The sequence below is a fragment of the Ambystoma mexicanum genome, chromosome 1p, assembly GCF_040938575.1.
Source record: "Ambystoma mexicanum isolate Mex_15411 chromosome 1p, UKY_AmexF1_1, whole genome shotgun sequence".
NCBI classification, from domain to species: Eukaryota; Metazoa; Chordata; class Amphibia; order Caudata; family Ambystomatidae; genus Ambystoma; species Ambystoma mexicanum.
Genome location: NC_090921.1, coordinates 1289812465 through 1289832530, shown reverse-complemented (window position 1 = coordinate 1289832530; position 20066 = coordinate 1289812465). Strand labels below are relative to the sequence as shown.

The 20066-nt window shown below is 43.7% G+C and overlaps 1 protein-coding gene across 7 annotated transcripts in view; it reads left to right on the top strand.

The window, feature by feature from the left end:
- The window catches only part of POLD1 (DNA polymerase delta 1, catalytic subunit), a 1263933-nt gene that overhangs the window by 457209 nt on the left and 786658 nt on the right, over positions 1-20066 (top strand). The window lies entirely within an intron of this gene.

The following is a 20066-nucleotide window of genomic DNA, read 5'->3' as shown; positions in this document are numbered from 1 at the left end:
GTTGATCGCGGCCGTTACAGTGACGAGGTACGGTACGGCGATCGTAATCATATTTAAGAGAGAAATGCGCTCATGAGAAGGAGGTGAGGAGCGGGAGACCGAGTGGGAAAAAAAAAAAAAAAAAAAAAAAAAAAAAAACGGAGAAGCATACGGAAAGAGGTACAGATACAATGTGGATGTTGTATAAGTGGAGTATTTAAAAAAAAAAAAGTGGACAATATTTATTGAAATAGAGTGCAGCACATTAAGTGAAGGTGCCCCAGGAAGTCTATTGATAAAGAGTGCAGCACATTAAGTGAAGTGCCCCAGGAAGTTTTAGCAACATCTGTTGGAAATAGGGAACATCATGCAGACCATATCTGCTCCAGTGAAGTTTTTGCCATTGCCTGGGAATCCGACATGTCCTTGGGAACAATGGCAGGATAATTTTCAAGTATATCTGAGAGCAATTGGAGGGTCAAGATACAGTGATGATCAGAAGGAGGCCACTCTTCTAAGTTGTGTAGGTGCAGAGGCACTAAGGATTTTTAGGACTTTACCTGAATTGGTACAGGATGAAGTGAGTTGGGAAGAATCGTCGAGTGGAGCCAGAAAATATGACACAGCAATGGCCAAACTCAATAAACATTTTGGAAATAAAACTAATATAGTATTGGAAAGATATAGATTCTTTACGCGAAAACAAAGTAAGGAAGAAAATATAGACTCGTATTTAGCTGCATTGAGGGGGTTGATGGCCACTTGTGCGTTCACAGGAGTTGCAGATGAATATTTAAGAGATCAGGTGGTGTTACATGTGGCAGATTCCCGGATTCAACAACGGTTATGGCAAGCGAAAAACCCCACATTGGATAAAACAATTGAGATAGCCAGATCTATGGAATTGGGGGAAAAATGTATGAAGGAAGTTCAAAAGAAAATGGAGAATGTGGAAGTTAAATCAGTACAAGAGATGGAGGTTGGGAAATATACCAGTCAAGAAGATGAATTGGTTGCTATTGTCAAGAGGTTGGTCAAATCAGATGTTAATAGTGGAAGTAGACAAGGAAGGAGTGGAGTGTTCAAACAGAATAACAGATGCTGGAATTGTGGATGGCATAGACATGCCGATACAGAAAGAGATTGTCCAGCTGTGTCAGCGGAATGTTACAGATGTGGCCAATTGGGACATTTTGGAAAAATGTGTCACAACAATAGATCAAGAGGAAGATTCAACAGCCGGTTTGGGAGAAATACTGGACGCTACAATAGAGGTAGAAGTGCAGCGATGACAAGTATAAAAGCAATGGAAGACATGGGTGGTCCGAGCAATTTTTTGGCAATCAAGGATCGGCTTGAAGATGAAGTTCAAATACTAACTCTTGCATCAAGTGAAAAAGAGATGGGACCATGGGTAGCCATGGAGATAAATGATATAACGCTACAAGTAATGGTGGATACTGGTTCTCCTTATACAATGGTTGATGTAGAGACGTATGTCAATGTGTTAAAAAAAAATTTGGGGGAATTACAAACGACAAAAATCAAGGCAACTGGATATGGAAAAACACCCATCAACATTATAGGATTTGTGTGGGTACATCTTAAATTTGAAGGGAGAGAAACATATTGTAGATTATTGGTGGCTGAGAATGGATTTTCAATAGTAGGTTGGTGGGAGCAAGCAACATTGAAAATCAGAATTCATCCTGGTGAAAAGGTACCCATCTTATGCATTACGGAGAGCAGTTGTGATACAGCAGAAAATTTGGCAAAAGCCTTTCCGAAAGTTTTTAAGGAGGAAATTGGTTTACTCAAAGGATTTGAGCATCGAATCATACTAAAAAGGGGTGCAAAGCCAGTGGTACATAGAGTGAGAAATATACCCATTGGTACCAGAGAAGCATTGAAGGCTGAATTAGAAAGGTTATGCAAGCAAGATGTCATTGAACCTATTGAAAGCTCGGAGTGGTTATCCCCCATCGTGATTGTCAAAAAACAGGATGGGTCCATTAGAATGTGCGTGGACCTAAGAGACTTAAATTCTAACATTTGGGTGGATCGCCATCCGTTGCCGAACATTGGGGAAATGTTGACTACCATGAAACCGGCAAAGTATTTTACAACATTAGATTTATCGTCAGCATATCACCAGGTGCTGCTGGAAGAAGAGAGTAGACATCTAACGTCTTTTGTGACACCCTTAGGAGCCTTCCGGTACAAGAGAATGCCGTTTGGGTTGGCTTCAGCAGCTGCAGTGTTCCAGAGACTGATGCATCATTTATTTGAGGGTCTACAAGGAGTACATTATTTTCAGGATGACATATTGGTGTCAGGAATGACTCAAGAAGAACATGATGCAAAGTTATTGGGAGTATTACAAGTATTACAACAAAAAGGAATGACCTTAAAAATTGAGAAATGCAAAATCAAGAGAAGTGAAGTAACATATTTGGGCCATCGCATAACTGCTGATGGAATAAAGCCAAAAGACTCATTAGTAGATACCATTTTGAAAATTGCTGATCCCAAGAATAAGGACCAACTGAGGAGTTTCATGGGATTAACTGAATACTACTCGAAGTTTGTTGACCATTATTCAGACAGAACAGAGAGAATGAGAAGTTTAATGTGCAAAGGTGTAAAATTTGAGTGGACTGAAGGTATAAAAAAGGAATTTGAACAAATCAAAATTCTGATCAATAAAGCACCGGTACTAAAATTATTTGATTCAAGCGCAAAAACAAGAATATCTGTGGATGCAAGCAACATAGGACTGGGAGGAGTTCTAGAACAGGTTCAGACTGGAGAAGTTGTTCCAATTGCTTTCGCTTCACGGACGTTAAGAGGTGCTGAGAGACATTATTCAACAATTGAAAAGGAAGCTTTGGGGGTTAAATGGATATTAGAACATTTCAAAAGTCTCATTTGGGGCATTCCGGTGGACATTATTACAGATCACAAACCACTTGTACATGTGTTGAATTCAAAAAATCCTCATATGACCTCTCCAAGAATAAGAAGATGGTTATTGATCATAATGCAGTTCAATGTGAGGATAAAATATACTCCAGGAAAAAACAATGTGGTAGCGGATTGTTTTTCTCGCCTGCCGTGTGAGAACTTAGCAGAGGTTGGTGATGAAAGTGAAACAGTGATGGAAGAACAAAATATGGACTGTATTATTGCTCAAGTGCATCCCAGTTTTTCAAAGGAGGAATGGGTAAGAGCTAGTGAATCTGACCCTGAACAAGAAATGTTGAGAAGAGCCATTGAGAGTGGATGGCAAAACATGGATGACAATACAAAATACTGGGAGAAATTTAAGGATGAGTTATCTAATGACAAAATTTGTGTTTATCGAGGAGAACGCATCATACCTCCAACGAATTTGAGGAGGAAAATTATGGACATTGCCCATGAAGGTCATGTGGGAAGGATGTTGACAAAGAGAAGAGTAAGAACTACTTATTGGTGGCCTAACATGTGGAGTGAAATGGAAACTTTGGTCAGAGATTGTACTGCATGTGCAGTGAGTGACAAGAGTAAGTTGAAAATTACAACCCCATTGCAACCAGTGAATATTCCTAGTACAGTATGGACAAAATTAGCCATTGATATAACTGGGCCCTATGAGACATTAGAGTCGAATAAAGTGTTCCTCATAGTATTGGTAGATTATACGTCTAAGTGGGTGGAATGTGGCATTGTTGAGGACTCAGTGTCAGCTATCAAAGTAGTGAAATTTCTGGAAGAAATCTTTAACCGAGAAGGTGAACCGCAAGAACTGGTGTCGGACAATGGAACTCAATTTATGTCTGTAGAAATGCAAAAGTTTCTGAAGGACAGAGTTATTAAACATAGCACCACAGCCTTATACCATCCAATGGGAAATGGGTTGGTAGAGAGGATGAATCGTTTTATAAAAGGTATTATTCAGCTAGCCATGATAAATCAGTTACCCTGGAAAGAGACACTCAAGGAGGCTCTCAATACATACAAAGTCACGCCACACTCTGTCACTGAGGAAATGCCATTCACGTTGATGAGAGGAAATAAGGAAATAAATTTGGAAGACATTGTCAGCAAAGTAAAAAGAAAACAAGAAGAGTATAAAAGATACTATGACAAACAAAAACATGTTCAAGAAAGCCAAATTGAATCAGGTGATTGGGTTAGAGTCAAAGAGCCAAACAGGGTGATGAAAGGAGAATCAAGATATCGTCCTCCTCAAAGAGTGAAGGAGTGCTCAAAGAAATCTGTGATATTAGAGGATGGGAAAAAATGGTCATGCGATGATGTAGTTTTGGCAAAGGAAAATGAGATGAGGAGAAATGAAGGAGAACAAGGCTGGTGTGAGGAAACATTCCGGAATAAGATATCCAAGGATGATATTGAAGAAACAAGAGTAAGATGTAAAAATAATATACAAGAGGAGAAAACCCAAGGTAGACCACAAGAAGTAGGGAGTGACAAATCTTGGGCAATACCAAGACACAGGAGAAGATGTGGGAACCGTAAATCTGACTATGTGTACTATTGAAGATTTGATATTTAATGATTGGATCCAGATAACGAATTACAACCCTGATATAATGAAGTGGATCCAGATAACGAATTACAACCCTGATATAACGAAGATACTGTATCCTTTATTAATATACATAGTTCAAGTTATTATGCACAGTAATGTATATATATACAACAGCAGTTAGATATAATAAGGGTGTTCTAGTTTAATGAGTTTTTTTATGTTGTTATTTTTATTTTGTTAGAAGGGGAGATGTAAGAATAGTCACATTTGATGCATGTGCGTGACATTCTGTTACTACGACAACATCTTCGTGTATGGTTCCAGAATGTTGATGGAAGCATACACGAAGATGTTGATGGAAGAGGTTGGTCTCTCCGGGGCTCCTACGAATAAACTTGATGAATCTTGAAACACACAAGATCGGAGTTGTGTGTTAATGTGTCAATGTACACTACAAGGGGGCTGCCTGAAACGGAGGGTGGTGCCTCATTGCCACTGCAAGCAGTGGCTGCATGTATTCAATTGGTCATTGCTTGTGGTTGTGTGCACCACTGTTGCCTTTCTATGCGCACACTGGCAGTGGCTGGGTATTCCAGCTCCTGAGGTAGCTCGGCATGCGCTGACTGGCTTTGTTGGTTCTGGCTGGCTGCTTGATGCTGTTGTCTGACTGGCAACCTGTGTGGCCTTATGTGATGGTGTGTCCTAGTGTTGGATGAAGGGGAGGTGAATGTCTGTGTTTGGAGGCTGCATAGTAAGCTGCTAAGGAGATTTTTGCACACCCCTCTGGCTGTGTAATCACCTAACTGAGTGGTGGAACAGTGCGTCTTCCAAAAGGAAAGACCAGACTCTCCAATAGTAAGTGTAGCAGAGAAGTTAGGCTTAACTTTAGGATGGAGGAAGGTCGTCAAGGAGGTACAATTGGTCCCAACAGAAACCACACAAGGACGCCCCACACTGGTATACTGTAATAATATACAGTGATAGAATATGAGGGCAAATCAGGATTTGTATGCGCTCAGGTATGGATTTCATCCTCTAGTAAATGAGTGAGTAGCTGCAAATCTGGTTGACATAGGTATTGCCCTACATCTATAACAATAAAAACAGTTTACACTTGGGTCAACCTGAAAAATTGCGCTAGTTCAACTAATATACAATTAAATATTTACTAACATTATGTTTACAAACAAATCATATCAAGTAGTGTACACAATATACGATTAATGCCCATGTGCCTGCCTATTCTAGTTCTAGCTGACACTTGTTTCGACCTTCTCAGTCTTTCTCAAGGCTGATCTCATCATTTCCATTAACAATCATGGAATTCCCAAGACTAATATTGAGTATTAGGCACAAATTTCCATTGACAATCATGGATTTCCGTATATAGTATTCATCAATCCTAATTTTCACTGAGATAGAATATGGGGGTTAAAGTTCTAGCCTAGTAATTGATTTGTTAATCAACACTCTTATCAGTTAGTGATTGTTTTTATAAGTAAGTCAGGTGGGATATTATCCTCTCAAACTAATCTTAAGGATGTCTTGTAAGGAAACACCCTGTTGTATTCTCCCTTTCTATATAACCCCCATTGTCCTTTATCTTTCGAATGGATTGTCCTCCCACGTATTCCTCATCTTTTGATATCTTTCCAGCTTCATCTGCTTTGGACATTTTTTCTCAACAGGGCGATTTGTGTTATCACCTCGATGTCCTTTTAGGGCCTCTGTTCGACTGTTGAGGTTATCATCGGTATAACTAGCGCACAACGTGCCCTTTGACTTCATTTCCGTTTTTCTGAGTAATCGCTTTGAAGAATTACGGTGCGCTTCGGTTCTTTACTGAACTTCATCACTAGGTTTCTGTTCGAAAATGTCTTCACTGTCAGCTCCAACCCCTAAGACTGGCTTCAAGAAATGTCAAGACTACGCTTTGAAGATGTCGATCACTGACCTCCCCACCGCATATGTCTGTGGTGTCTCGGAATCTATCATTGTACCTCCGAGTGTAGCTCCTGTCAGGCGATGACCGAAAAGGCTCTGAGGGAGCTTACATGTAAATTGGCAGTGGGTAGGTTACCTTCGAAGTCTCCTTCGAAGAGTTCCAAAAAAAGAAAATCTGTGGAGCCGAGAGATTCTCCTTGACGGAAAAGGTCAAAAAGATCTCGATCGAGAAGTCGATTGCGCAATTCTTCTTAGTCTTCTTCCAAGAAGACCAAGAAAAATGGCATCACAGGTCACCTTCAACCTCTAGTGATTCCTTGGCCGAGGTAATTAAATGTCCAACGAAGTCAGACTCCCCAGCAAAATGGGATGCATTTCGTAAAGAAATGTTAATCAACGAGAATGCGGCCCGACCCTCTCGAAGGAAAAGCAGAAGGTCCATGCCCCTGCCGATCTGCATCGAAGCGGCAAAGGAAAGTCGAAGACTAAACCGGAGCTACATCAAGAGAAATCTCGATCCGACGAGAAATCGCTGAGGTCTTCGACAAGCCAGGAATCCAGTCCTTTGAAGGTTCCTTCGAAGAAACCTAGAAAGTTGGCAACTATGACTCTCGCTAACGCCATCAGAGCCGTCGACGCCAGTGGCGAAGTAGACTCTGACAAAATCGACACCAACTTTGAAGAAGTTATCAACAATTTCTTCAGTTTTCGAAGCCCATGGTCACGCAGGATAAGGTTTTCAAACCCTTACCAAAAAAGGATTTTTAAAAAATCTTTAACTTCAATTTATGAAGACCGTGAACCCTCAGATGACAATACACCACCATTTGGCCTACAATTTGGTTCACCAAATTTGCCAGAGGAGTTAATTTCTGAAGAGTGTAGAATAAAAGACTTGCATGAAAACATGCAAACAGCCAGTGGAATAGATACCCCTTCAGAATTGGAATTTGGGAAACCAGATCCTTCTGACCACGCCGACTCCTCAGACAGACAACTAATGAGCAAGGTGGTTGCATTTTTGGGTTGGAGCAGGCATGCACCTTCTTTCGAGCAGGATGACCTAACCAATATACTGGATCAAGGTCCCCAGAGAGATCCAATTTTGCCCTTACATATCGCCCTACAAAAAAGGGTCTCATCTAATTGGGAAACATCAGAAACTGCAGCTTCAGTAAATAAGAACTTTGCAAAAAAAATATAGGCCATCCAGCAGTGACCCAGAATATTTAACAAAGCACCCAACACCAGAGAGTTTGGCGATTTCAGGCTGCTACGTCTACTAAACAATCGGCATATCCTCCCATTCCTCCCGGTAGAGATAACAAGCGGTTGGATGCCTGATCTAGAAAAATATTTACTGCTGGAAGTATGGCTTTAAAATCAGTAAACGCATCTTGTGGCTTGTCAAAATTCATATTTACCCTCTGGGACTGCATAGCTATGGTGGCTGAACACATCCCAGAAGGAGAAGAAAGAGACTGCTTCCTGGCCATCATCAAGGATGGTAAGGAGGCAATGTGTGAATGCCTCCAGTCAGGTCTGGATACTGCTCATAGCATTAGCAGGTCCATTGCAACTAGCACTGTGCAGCACAGACTTGCGTGGTTGAGGAAGTCCGGATTTGCACCGAATGTGCAATCTAGACTCCTCAATATGCTCTTTGATGGCCCGAGGCTCTTTGGAAGCTAGGCTGATGAAAGTCTGGAAAAGCTGCAGACCTCAAAAGCGGCGGCTAAATCTTAGTGCCGCCATTAGACAGCCTCAACATTCCTACCGCGGTACATCATCTTGGAGGGGTAGGTCCTTTTGATTCTATTCCTCAGTTGGGAGAGGACAGGCCAGTCATAGAGGTCAGAGAAGATTCACTCGAGGTGGACGAGGGAGAGGTGCTAAATCAGCTCAAGCAGAATCAGCCCACTGCTTCAGCCACCTCAAAACCACTCTAAAGCCTTAAACCACAAGACCACTGTGGGAGGCAGGTTTTCTCAGCATCTGAAATAATTGCGGGCCTTACTTCAGGTGCTTGGGCACTGGAAACTGTAGCCCGGGGTTAGTGCCTTCCCTTTCTAAAAAGGCCCCAGGATCTTCCACCATGTGACAGGTCTTTCAAAATTCCAGATCTGCTCCTTGTGCAGGAAATGTTGATCCTAGTAGAGAAAGGTGCTATAGAACCAGTAGCTGTTGCGGAGAAGAACATGGGTTGGTACTCCCTGTACTTTCTAATTCCCAAGAAGGACAGAGGATTGAGACTCATCTTGGACTTAAGAAACTTGAACAAGTTCCCCAGGAAAGACACGTTCAAGGTGGTTACCCCTTCTCAGATCCTTCAGGCCCTCCAACTCCAGGATTGGATGCTATCATTGGACCTTCAGAATACTTACTTTCATATGCCTAGCCATCACATGCACAGAAGGTACCGGAGGTCCGCGGTTGCCGGTTCTCATTATCAAATTCAAGTTCTGCCATTCGAGCTGACATCCTCTGCCCTGAGAGTCTTTAGCAAGTTAATGGCGGTTGTGGCAGCGAGTCTCAGGAGAGAGGGGGAGTCACGTCTATCCCTACCTGGATGATAGGCTGATTAGGGCATGTTGACCCTACCAAGCCCAGGAACATCTCAGCGTAATCTCTTTCTCTCTCTTTCTCTCTCTCTTTCTCTCTCTTTCTCTCTTTTTCTCTCTCTTTCTCTCTTTTTCTCTCTTTCTCTCTTTCTCTCTTTCTCTCTCTTTCTCTCTTTTTCTCTCTTTTTCTCTTTCTCTCTTTTTCTCTTTCTCTCTTTTTCTCTTTTTCTCTTTTTCTCTCTCTTTTTCTCTCTCTTTTTCTCTCTTTTTCTTTCTCTTTTTCTTTCTCTTTTTCTTTCTCTTTTTCTTTCTCTTTTTCTTTCTCTTTTTCTTTCTCTTTTTCTTTCTCTTTTTCTTTCTCTTTCTCTCTCCTTTCACCCTCTACCCCCACACTGGGCTTCTCCCTCAAATTCAAGAAGTCCCACATGATACCATCACAAAGACTTCAGGTTATCGGAGCAGTATTGTATGCAACCTTGGGGAGAGATCAAAACATACCTTTATCTCGCTGCACGGCACGCACAGTGCCTTTAGCCAGGTAGTACCTCCCCAATGTTGATCAAAGACTTCCTGACTGAAGGTACTGTCCTCCGTCAGGAGCGAGATAAAGGATGTTTTTCTTTCAATTTTCTAAAAGAAAAAAGAAAACATTAGCGCCTGTGTAGTGATCTACACGGGTGGTAATGGCGATGTGCCCCTCGGTGGCTGGGCACACCCTCTAGGTAATGGCCTGCCACCCTCGTTAAGGTAACCTCCCTGCGCTTGGGTGCCACTTCGGGGCATATTGCCTCAATATTAATCTTGGGAAATCCATGATTGTCAGTGGATGTGAGTGCCGCCTAAGCTCAATATCAGCCTTGAGATCGAACAAGAAGGTTGAAACACGTGTCGGCTAGAATAGGCACATAGGCATTCATTGTATATTGTGTACACTACTTGATATGATTTGTTTAACATAATGTTAATACATCTTTCTTTGTATATTAGTTGGACTAGCACACTATTTCAGGTTGATCCAAGTGTACACTGTAAAAATGTACATCTTGTTATCTTGTTATGTTGATGTATACTGTGCACTGCTACCATTTGCATGGTCTCCAGGTGCTCACATGGCTCTGGAAGAAAGTGGGTGGGGCTGGTTAGTGAGGGATGAGGGATAGGATAGAGGTTGTGCTCTTCTGTTGATGTTTGCAGAACTATGAGAAACGGACATTTGTGCGTGTTGAGTGATTTTGGATTGTGTGCTTTGGGCTTGTGTCCAGAGTGGTTCCGGCCAGTGTCTGAGTTGTTTGTTCTTATGGCGGATGTGTGGCTTGTGTGCTTTGTGTCGTCTTGCTAGCCCTATGGGGGGTGTGTGGTACGTGGGAGGTATGCATGAGAGAAGCAAGGAGGAGGGGTGGTTAGTTGTTCGTGGTGGTTTTATAGTCTGTTCCTGGATATGTGCTGTTTCTTGATTGCCTTGGGTCTGGGTGTGAATTTTGGAGACAGTGCCTGTTTTTATGCTGTTCTCAGTGAAATGAATAGCCAGTTTTTCAGTCGTTTTCTGAAGTTAAGGTGATCTTCTGTCGTCCTTATTTCCTTCGGTAAGGAGTTCCATAGTTTGGATATCAAACGGGAGACTACGGTTCCTCCGAATTTCCTTTTCTTGTAGTGTTTCATTTCGATTTGGACGTCGTTGCTCTATCTTGGGTTTCTTCCTGTTTGCTAGCGGTTGTTTTGGCTTGGAGAAATTTGGCTCCTTGTCCATGTAGTGATTTGTGCGTGATGCAGAGATCTTGGCAGTTTAATGTATTTTTTTTTTTTTTTTTTTTTTTTTTTTTTTATAACTGAAACCAGTGTAGGCTTCTCAGGGCTGGTGTGATGTGGTCTGTTTTGTTTAGTCTCAGGAATAGTCTGGCTGCAGTATTTTGGATGCATTAGAGTTTGTGAGGCGTTCTGGCATTCCAAGGTAGAGGCTGTTTGTGTAGTCTAAATCGATAATGCCAGGGAAATTATTGCAAGAGTTCTGTGTCTGTGTGGCAAGGTTAGGAAGAGGAGTATCCCTCTAATTAGGCACAGGAGCTAGACACATTTCTTTGCTATTGCATTGAGTTGTGGCTCTAGTGAATGTCTGTCGTCCATGAGTGTTCTCAGGTTTATCACTGCGGATGCCCTTCGATTGGGTTCCCACGTGTAGCAGTGGCCCCACAGGGGCTGTATAGTGCAGCTACATGCTTGCCCTTTGAGGGAACTCCTCGAAAGAAAGACGCAGACCAGGTTAATAAAAGTACTTTGTGTACGGTTGGTTTTATTTATTTATGTGTTTGTGTTCCATGTGTTTGGCTTCAGGTCAAACCATCCAGCCCACCATGAATGCAAATAAAGAAAACAAAGGAAAACAAAGGAATATAACTCCCCTGCCCATGAATGGGCAGGGCAGGGGAGAAAAGAATCCCGAGAGGATTGAAGAAGAGCGAGTTGGAAAACGGCAGTTAGAAAAGAAAAAAGACTTTACTGGGTGACGCTGCCTTGAGCGTGGAGCCCCCTGAAGAGTGATCCAAGCAGCCAAAATGCTTATGCCAGTGAAAGCTCGGCTGGCACAGAGCCCTGGCGAATGTTATTTAATGGGGCCCACCCAGAAGAATTTAAAAGTGCTGCAGGGGCAGCAGTTATCGTCTGTGGCCCCCCACTCCAACGGGGCCACCCAGAAGAATGAGGCCATGGAAAGGGGTGGTGATGGCGGGTGGACCCACACTTGTGCAGAGGGTTGCCCAGAAGACCAGCAAAGCGCTGGTGGCCCCATAATGTGGACATGGCCACCCTGAAGAAAGAGGGGCCATGCTCCCATCTATCATCTGGGGACAGGGCCCCAGCCAGCCCTTAATTCAGCTTTGCAGCCAGCCCTCAGTGTGCCAGAGTCACCAGGGACAGCCCTTCAAGGTACTGTTAAGGGGTGACTGAAAGCAAAAGTCACCCCCATCGTGACATACAGGGCTCAAGTCGAGGGTACACGCGGGGGGACGGAGTCTGCCCACTTTATTCAGAGGGTGGACTCAGTCCCCCCGCTAAAAGAGAAACATTCGATGTCTTCTTAGAATTTATGAATTAAAGCCGACCTCCGGGATCAAACCGCAGTTATCAGGCTTGTAGGCCGGACACTTTACCACTGCACTATATAACCTGATGAAAATAACCAACAACTAAAGATGAAATATCCCATATCGGTACTGCAAGTCCCAGGGAAAAAATGTATATTGGTTCTTGGAGTTTAAAACATGCACACCTTTTAATGTTTTCAAAAACAAATATCCTGTCTAGTTTTTGTGTGTGTGTTGATTTTATGAAAGGCAAATGCCATTTATCCTGTTCAATATGCGTGGTAATGCAGAGCCAATTTATTTAAATGTGCATATTTCACCTTGATATGCAAATTTCTAGCAACGTCACATCCCATTGCATTTGTTGACGAGTCCCCCCCCCACTTTAATTTTTAGGACTTGACCCCTGGTGACATACGGTTTATAAAGTGTTGCATGTAAGTGGTATGTCAATGTATATGTACGTATTTATGTATTGTGAAGTCTGATAAAGTACAATGGGGGTTATATAGAAGGGAAATATTATGAAGACTTAAAAGTTAAGCAGAGGTAGGACGTTTTTATTTTACATATATATTTCTGATGTTTGTTAATCTGCTTAGAATCACATGCTGTGCATAGGTCCGACATCCATTGGTCACTGCGGAGTATTGCATTTTGTTTTTCGTAGTCGAAAAAGGGGACGTCGACAAGGCATGTCTGTAACACTATCCCTATAGTGACGTGCGTTGTACCCACAATCCCTCACGCGTCGAGGTCCCTCAGATTGTTTTTTTCCGCCCAGCTTCTGGTCGCCTTACGCGGAGCTCCTAGAGAGACATTGCAAATACTTACTACGGACCTCGGTCCTTAATTATACTTATTATATTGTTAAAGATCCCTCCCCTCGACGTTAGCTGTGAAGCTGTTTCTCCGCCGAGCAAGTTTTCGACGGAGGGGTAGAGACGGAGGAGATCCTTCGGCGCTGCCGAACACGTGGCCTGGCCTCGCCGGCCAACATACAGTAGGGAGAGTGGGGGTTCAAACTTTTATTTTCTCTTTGAGAATGTCTTTCTTTCTCCCCTATCTTTCCCTTGGGGTTGTTATCACCAGTTATTATTGCCTCAGCTATGGAGAGGACACCTTTTAAGTTTTGCCCACGCTGTAGGGGCAAATACACTTGGAAGGACAAACACAAGCTCTGTAATCGTTGCTTGCCCCTCGATCATAAGGAGGACAGCTGTGCGGCCTGTAAGCTCTTGAAACCAAGAACTCTTAAAGAACGAAAAGTTAAGAGGTGGGCGGACTACGCTATGTCGAAGTCAGTTTCCTCACCCGCCGCCGCTGTTACAGAAAGTGACGAGGAGGGTGATAACTCGACGTCCGTTACGGAAGTCATTAACCCCCAGAAGGAGCGCTCGCGCTCCTCGACGTCCGTCCCCGGCCCCGACGGGCTCGGCTCACGCCCTGCTTATGGGGATGAACACCCCGGCGACAAGGACGCACATAGACCCCATAGGCCTAAGCACACCCCACGGCTCTTCTTCGTCAAAGACGAAGGATCCATTAGCGCCGAAGGGGACTCCGGCGTCTACCTCAGACCGTAAGGGTCTCAAGCCCCACCCGCGACCAGCGATTGGGCTTTCATCAAACACGGGCGCTACCTCAAAATCATCCGACGTAACGCTCCATAGAGCGGCCGTCGAGGAACAACGCGTAACGCAGGCAACGTCGACACCAGAGCCCTCTACTGACAAACTCGTTGTCGAGAGCCTGGCGAGAATTGTTTCCGAAGACAAACGTAAGCGGACGACGAAACAAACGTCGAATACCGCACAAAAAGCTATGGAAACGCCGAAAAAGAGCAAGAGTAGCCAGGAACTGCCCCCTTCATCTAAGGGCACTTCTGAACTACCGGAGGGCTTTTCAGAGGGCGACGGAAACCTTGCTTCGACGTTATGGGAGCGTTCTAAGCATTTTGAAGGTGAAGACACTGATTACCCCCCTCTAGACTATTCAGGGGTCCCCCATGAGACCCTTGAAAGACTCCATTCTTGTATGGAGAAAATGGAAAGGTTTTTGGGAAGCCAAAACCCACCCACACCCAAAAGACCAAGAGAATGGCCCCAGGATGACACTAGGGTCAAGATTCCTAGGCTGTTTCCCCCTTCTACAGACACATATGACCTCACTGAAGAGGAGCAATACCTCCAGGAAGATGAGTGTTTGGGTGGAGAGGAAGAACATGAGGAAGAGGGGTTTGAAGAAGATCCTTACACTAGTGCAGGAGCTTTTGAAGAAGATACAGCTACCTCGCAGCCCTGGCAATCCCCATCAGTGCAGCCTTGGCAATCCCCATCAGTGCACTCAGACCCTGATGTCTTTCACCCTTCTCCTCCCAAAGATTCACCTATTGGAAACACCTCTCCCATAGATGACCAACCTTCACTTAATGCACTATTGCGCATGGCAGCAGCGCATTTTCAAATAGACACAGGGGAGACTCTTCCTGACATAGACTTTGTAGAGAAAGTTATTAAAGAAAAAGCCCCCGTTAGTTAGTCTATTCCGCTCCTGGCTTCTATAAAGAGAAGAATAACTCCTTCCCTTTCCAATCCGGCCTTAGTCAGAGGGGTCAACCCTCGGATAGAAAAGCTCTTCAGCCCTTCGTCCTCTGACCCTTTGTACATCAGAGGACATTCTATTCCGGACTCCCTCGTAGTTACTAATACAAGAAAAAGAGCGGGGGTACCACTATCCACTAGTGAGGCACCACCTGACAAAGAGGGCAAGAAGCTCTATGCACTTGGGAAGAGAATCACGACCTCCGCCGCCTTCTCAACTAGGATTGCAAATAACAATTCCCTACTAGCTAGCTACGCAGATGCACAGTGGAGCAAGCTGCGCAGCGAAGCAGAGGACGCACCAGAACCCCTGCGTTCACGCCTGTTAGCTATCATCTCAGAGGGAACTCTTGTAAACTAGGGCATCGTAAAGAACTCCTTAGATGCCGCAGAGACGGCTGGCCGTTCCCTGGTTCAGGGAATACTTCTCAAACGCCATGTCTGGCTGCGCAATTCGGGATTTAAGCCGGAAACCCAGGCTTCCCTGATAAATAAGCCCATAGAACAAACACATCTGTTTGGGAAAGCAGTTGATGAGGCCCTAGAACATGCGAAGAAGGAGTTTGATACCATCAAGACTCTTGACCAAATTTCTAGGCCCCCTAACAGACGCAGCTATGGCAATAGACGCTCCTTTCGTGGCCAACGCCAGCAGCAAAACCAACAGCAATTTTACTCTGCTACCAACTGGCCCTCTAACCAGGGTAACAACACCCAGTTCAGTCAAAGAGGCCAATGCCGTGGCAAAGGAAGAGGTCGCGGCTCCAGCCCCAAAGGTTCCACGCCCAATACCAACAAATGACCCGAAGATTCGGGTCCCCTCCCATGCATCACCGGTCGGGGGCCGGCTAACATCGTTCCTTTCAGCATGGGAGGGAATATCGTCAGACCGCTGGGTATTATCCACCATAGAAAACAACCTAAACTACCTATTGCTAGGCAGTAAGCCCAAATGCACTCCTACCGAATCTTCGTTCGGGAGTTAAATGTTGACTCTTCGTTGATCAATTAATACTCTCATGTGGAAAGAGTGTTAATTGAGTCTTAACTTTAACAAATTACAAAATAGAAAATAAATAACATCAATAAAGGGTAAACCGGGCATGTAAGATCACTTATGTAACCAATTATACAGATCTGGTACTGACTAATACTTTTTGATACTTTTTAATAGACCTCTCCAGGTCTGTTTTTTCAAACAAATGAACAATGTACAAAAGAATTATTCAGACAATGGTGAAGCATCCAGGAATTCTTATTCCAATTAACAAACAGAGTATATCCTGGTTCATGAAGGTACATAAATGCAACAAAAGCAGAAAGCAAGTAGCTCAAAGCCTAGCATAATTATTTACATCCTGTAAATGTTCAAAGGGACATGTATACATTTCATTAACCAATTGTAAACCAGCGATATAAATTTGACAAACAGCAATAAGTTCACTCTTGGGGTTTTGTATTGTGAAGTAACTCCATTCAGAGAAGCCCCTAATAATAGGTGACATAGGTAACCAACGCGTTTCGGATCGAATGATCCATCTTCAGGGTGGGGACTTCATTGTTCCTGTATGTAGTAGGGTAGTGGTTGCTAAATGCGTTCTAAAAGCCTTTCCTGCGGGGAATTCAAAAGAGTAAACATTACCATTTAAGCTAATCAGTGAGGTTAACTGATGTAATTTTGAACCGAAATAAGTAGAGAGGTAATGGGTACTAACCTCAATCTGAGGCTGATAAAGTTCCAATTCAGACCCAGTCAACAGCTATAATGCGCCGGAGGCCGGGAAGTGACAGAATACGGCCGGGACACCCTATAAAGAATAGTAACAGGGTAATGATCAGACCAAGTAGTCATGAGTCATCTCGATGGTCATAACAAAGTTTTCACAACGAGTTATGTCTAAGCTATCCACCGAGGGGATAGAAACAGATATTAAATGTATATAGGAGCGCAAGCCTGATATCTCGCTACGAGATACATGAAGTTCAATGCATCACGCCAAGTGTAAAAAGGCGGGTGCAAAAAAAGTGCAGACGCAGGTGCGCCGTCCACACGGAGTCTAAAGACCTACCAAGGTTGCAGGTAAACGCCAAATGAGCCGACCGCTGTAAGCGCGGCGGCTCCACTGCGGTAGGCATTAGTTGTTGTCCCGGTAACCCCACGCATGCGCGCTGGGCCAGCCGGGAAATCCGCCATATTAGTGTGGGCCACTCATTGCAGAGAGAGGGGCTCCATAGAGTAATAGGTAAGAGCTCCTTGGAATCAATGTAACCCATGTAGCGGGGTCTCTATATTAAATATGTGGAGGAAAGCACTCAAACAGACATTGCTTACTCTGGGATGCGAGTGGGGGCACCACCGCGAAACCAGAAGGATTCGCGGGGTGCCCCCATCTCGCATCAATATAAATGACAATTATATGGGGGGGTATCTCAGGTGGCCGTATCTCTGTACTAATAAGAGGTATTGAACTGGCGAGTCAAGCCAATATAGCTATGTGCATTCCTAATCTACTAATCACCAAGTGACAAAGTCATAGAGTAAATGTATCGACAAGCCCATGGTAACGAATCGAGTGGACAAAGAGGGGAATATGTGATATCACACAATCTAGATGTTAAGGACACAGGCTCTAAATATTTGAGAACGAAAAACTAATAAGGAATAAAGAAAGTGGAAATATGAGCTCAGAGTCACAATGGCGTGGGGACAACCCTATTTACAGCTTGGGGTAAAGCATTGTAGTCCAAGAAACAGTCATATGTCAGTTACCCTTGTAGCTGGGCGGACATTGTGGCAATTCAGGCTAATTTATACAAAGCACATTAAATCAAATTCAACATTCATCCCCCGGGGGTGCAGTGAGTCTAGAAGATCAATCCATAGTATTTCACGTTGTGCTAATTTCCGTTGTATATCTCCCCCCCTGGTACCTGATGTCACTTGTTCTAAAATAACACATTTTAACTGCGCCACAGTGTGGCGTGCCTCTGTGAAGTGCAATGAAACAGGTGATTTGAGACTCTTGTTGCGAATATTAGACTTATGCTCAGTCCATCTTATTTTCGCTTTCCGAGTAGTCATTCCTACATAATAGAGTCCACATGGACATTTCAGTGCATATATCACATTTTGAGCATCACAGGTACAGGAGTGTTTTAATTGTAAAGGTTTGCCAGAATGGGGGTGTGTAATGTGATTGCCCTTTATGATGTTGCCACAGTGTTGACAATTGTGGCATGGAATAGTGCCTTTGTGTTGGGTGGACGGACCCACAACTGGGATCTCAGCTTTCACTAGGGTCTTTCGTATAGATTTGCTATTTCTATAGGCAAACGTTGGAGGATCAGGGAAAAGATGTTGCAATTGTGGGTCCAATTGTAGCATGGGCCAGTTTTTTTTGATGGCTTTCTTAATTCTTGTGCTCTGGAACGAGTAGGTGGTAACATATACCAGTGTTTCTCGAGATTTTGTTGGTTTCGGTACTAGTAGTGAGTCCCTGTTTATCTCACGGACCTTTCCTGATACATCTGAGATCAATGTAGAGTCGTATCCTCTTGCTGTGAATTTATTTTCCAGTGTAATCACCTGACGTTCATATTCAGTGGGTTCTGAGATGTTCCTCCTATAACGTAGAAATTGACTCAGTGGCACACTGTCAATGGTTCGTTTAGGATGGAAACTTGTGGCGAGTAATAGACTATTCCTGTCGGTTGGTTTGGTGTAAATCCTGGTCTCCAGTTTAGCTCCAGCCACGTAAATTTCCACATCCAGGAAATGTATGGTTGTTGTACTTGTCTCTGTAGTAAACCTAATGCGTGGATTCATCCGATTCATCATGTCAAAGAAATTGGCCAATTCGTCTTGAGGACCAGTCCATACCCCAAAGACGTCATCAATGTATCTCACGTACAGGGATAGGTGTCTCATCCATCTTGGTGATGTGAGAACATGTTCGTGTTCCAGATAGTACATAAATGCATTGGCATAGCACGGTGCCATAGCTGCACCCATGCTTGTGCCTGAAATTTGGATAAAGTATCTATCCTGAAACTTAAAAAAGTTGTTGTTAAGTACCAATTTCAAGAGGGAGAGAATGAACAGCCGGTCTCCTTGACATTTGTCCGATGTCAAAATAAGCCATTCTATAGCTTCTAGGCCAGCTTCATGGGCAATATTTGTATATAAGGACATAACGTCCATAGTAAATAATATATCTCTCACTTCAACAAACTGCGTGTTCTTCAACAGTTGCAGGAAGTGCATGGTGTCCTTCACATAAGTCGGCGTTTCTTGGACCAAGGGTTGAAGTATTTTGTCCAGATATTGTGCCAAAGGTTCAAGGATGCTGTTAGTAGCTGCTATAATGGGGCGGCCTGGAGGTTTTAACAGTCTCTTATGGATTTTAGGTAAGATATACATCACCGGCATGATGGGATGTTTATTGTCAAGAAACCGGCGTGTTTTCTCAGAGATTACGTCATTCTCTTCGGCCTCATCCAATTTGTTAAAGTTAAGACTCAATTAACACTCTTTCCACATGAGAGTATTAATTGATCAACGAAGAGTCAACATTTAACTCCCGAACGAAGATTCGGTAGGAGTGCATTTGGGCTTACTGCCTAGCAATAGGTAGTTTAGGTTGTTTAGATATTTTGTCCCAAGTGGTCTTGTGACGTTAGCCCGCCTGCACCTGAAATTTCACCATAAAATTCATTGACATTATTTCTTTATTTAATAGTGTGAACTAACACCTTTGGTGTGCTTCTACTCCACATCAATTATCCTGATTTACATTAGCTGTGCATTCCCACCCCACAGTTCTCTTGTATTATCCACCATAGCCCACGGATACTGCATCGAATTCAACGGTTCCCCGAAGTACAGACCCCCACGGAACCGACGCATGACACCGGAACACCTCACTATTCTTCTTCAAGAAGTAGAAGAGCTACTGAAAAAAGAAGCTATAGAGGCTGTCTCCCTATCTCAGGTAACAGAAGGTATTTATTCAGTGTACTTCCTTGTACCCAAAAAGGACTTAACCATGCGCCCTGTATTAGATCTGCGCCCAGCGAACAAGTTTGTCAAACCCCAAAAGTTTCGTATGGTGACCTTGCAGGAAGTAATCCCACTGTTATCACAGGGGGATTACATGACAACACTAGACATGAAAGATGCATACTTTCATATTTTAATGTTGCCAGCGCACAGAAAATACCTCAGGTTCATGATAGAGGGCAAACACTACCAGTTCAGAGTACTACCCTTCGGGATAGCATCTGCACCAAGGGTATTCACGAAAGTACTGGCAGTGGCAGCGGCCCACCTGCGCAGGTTATCCATCCCGGTATACCCTTACCTCGACGA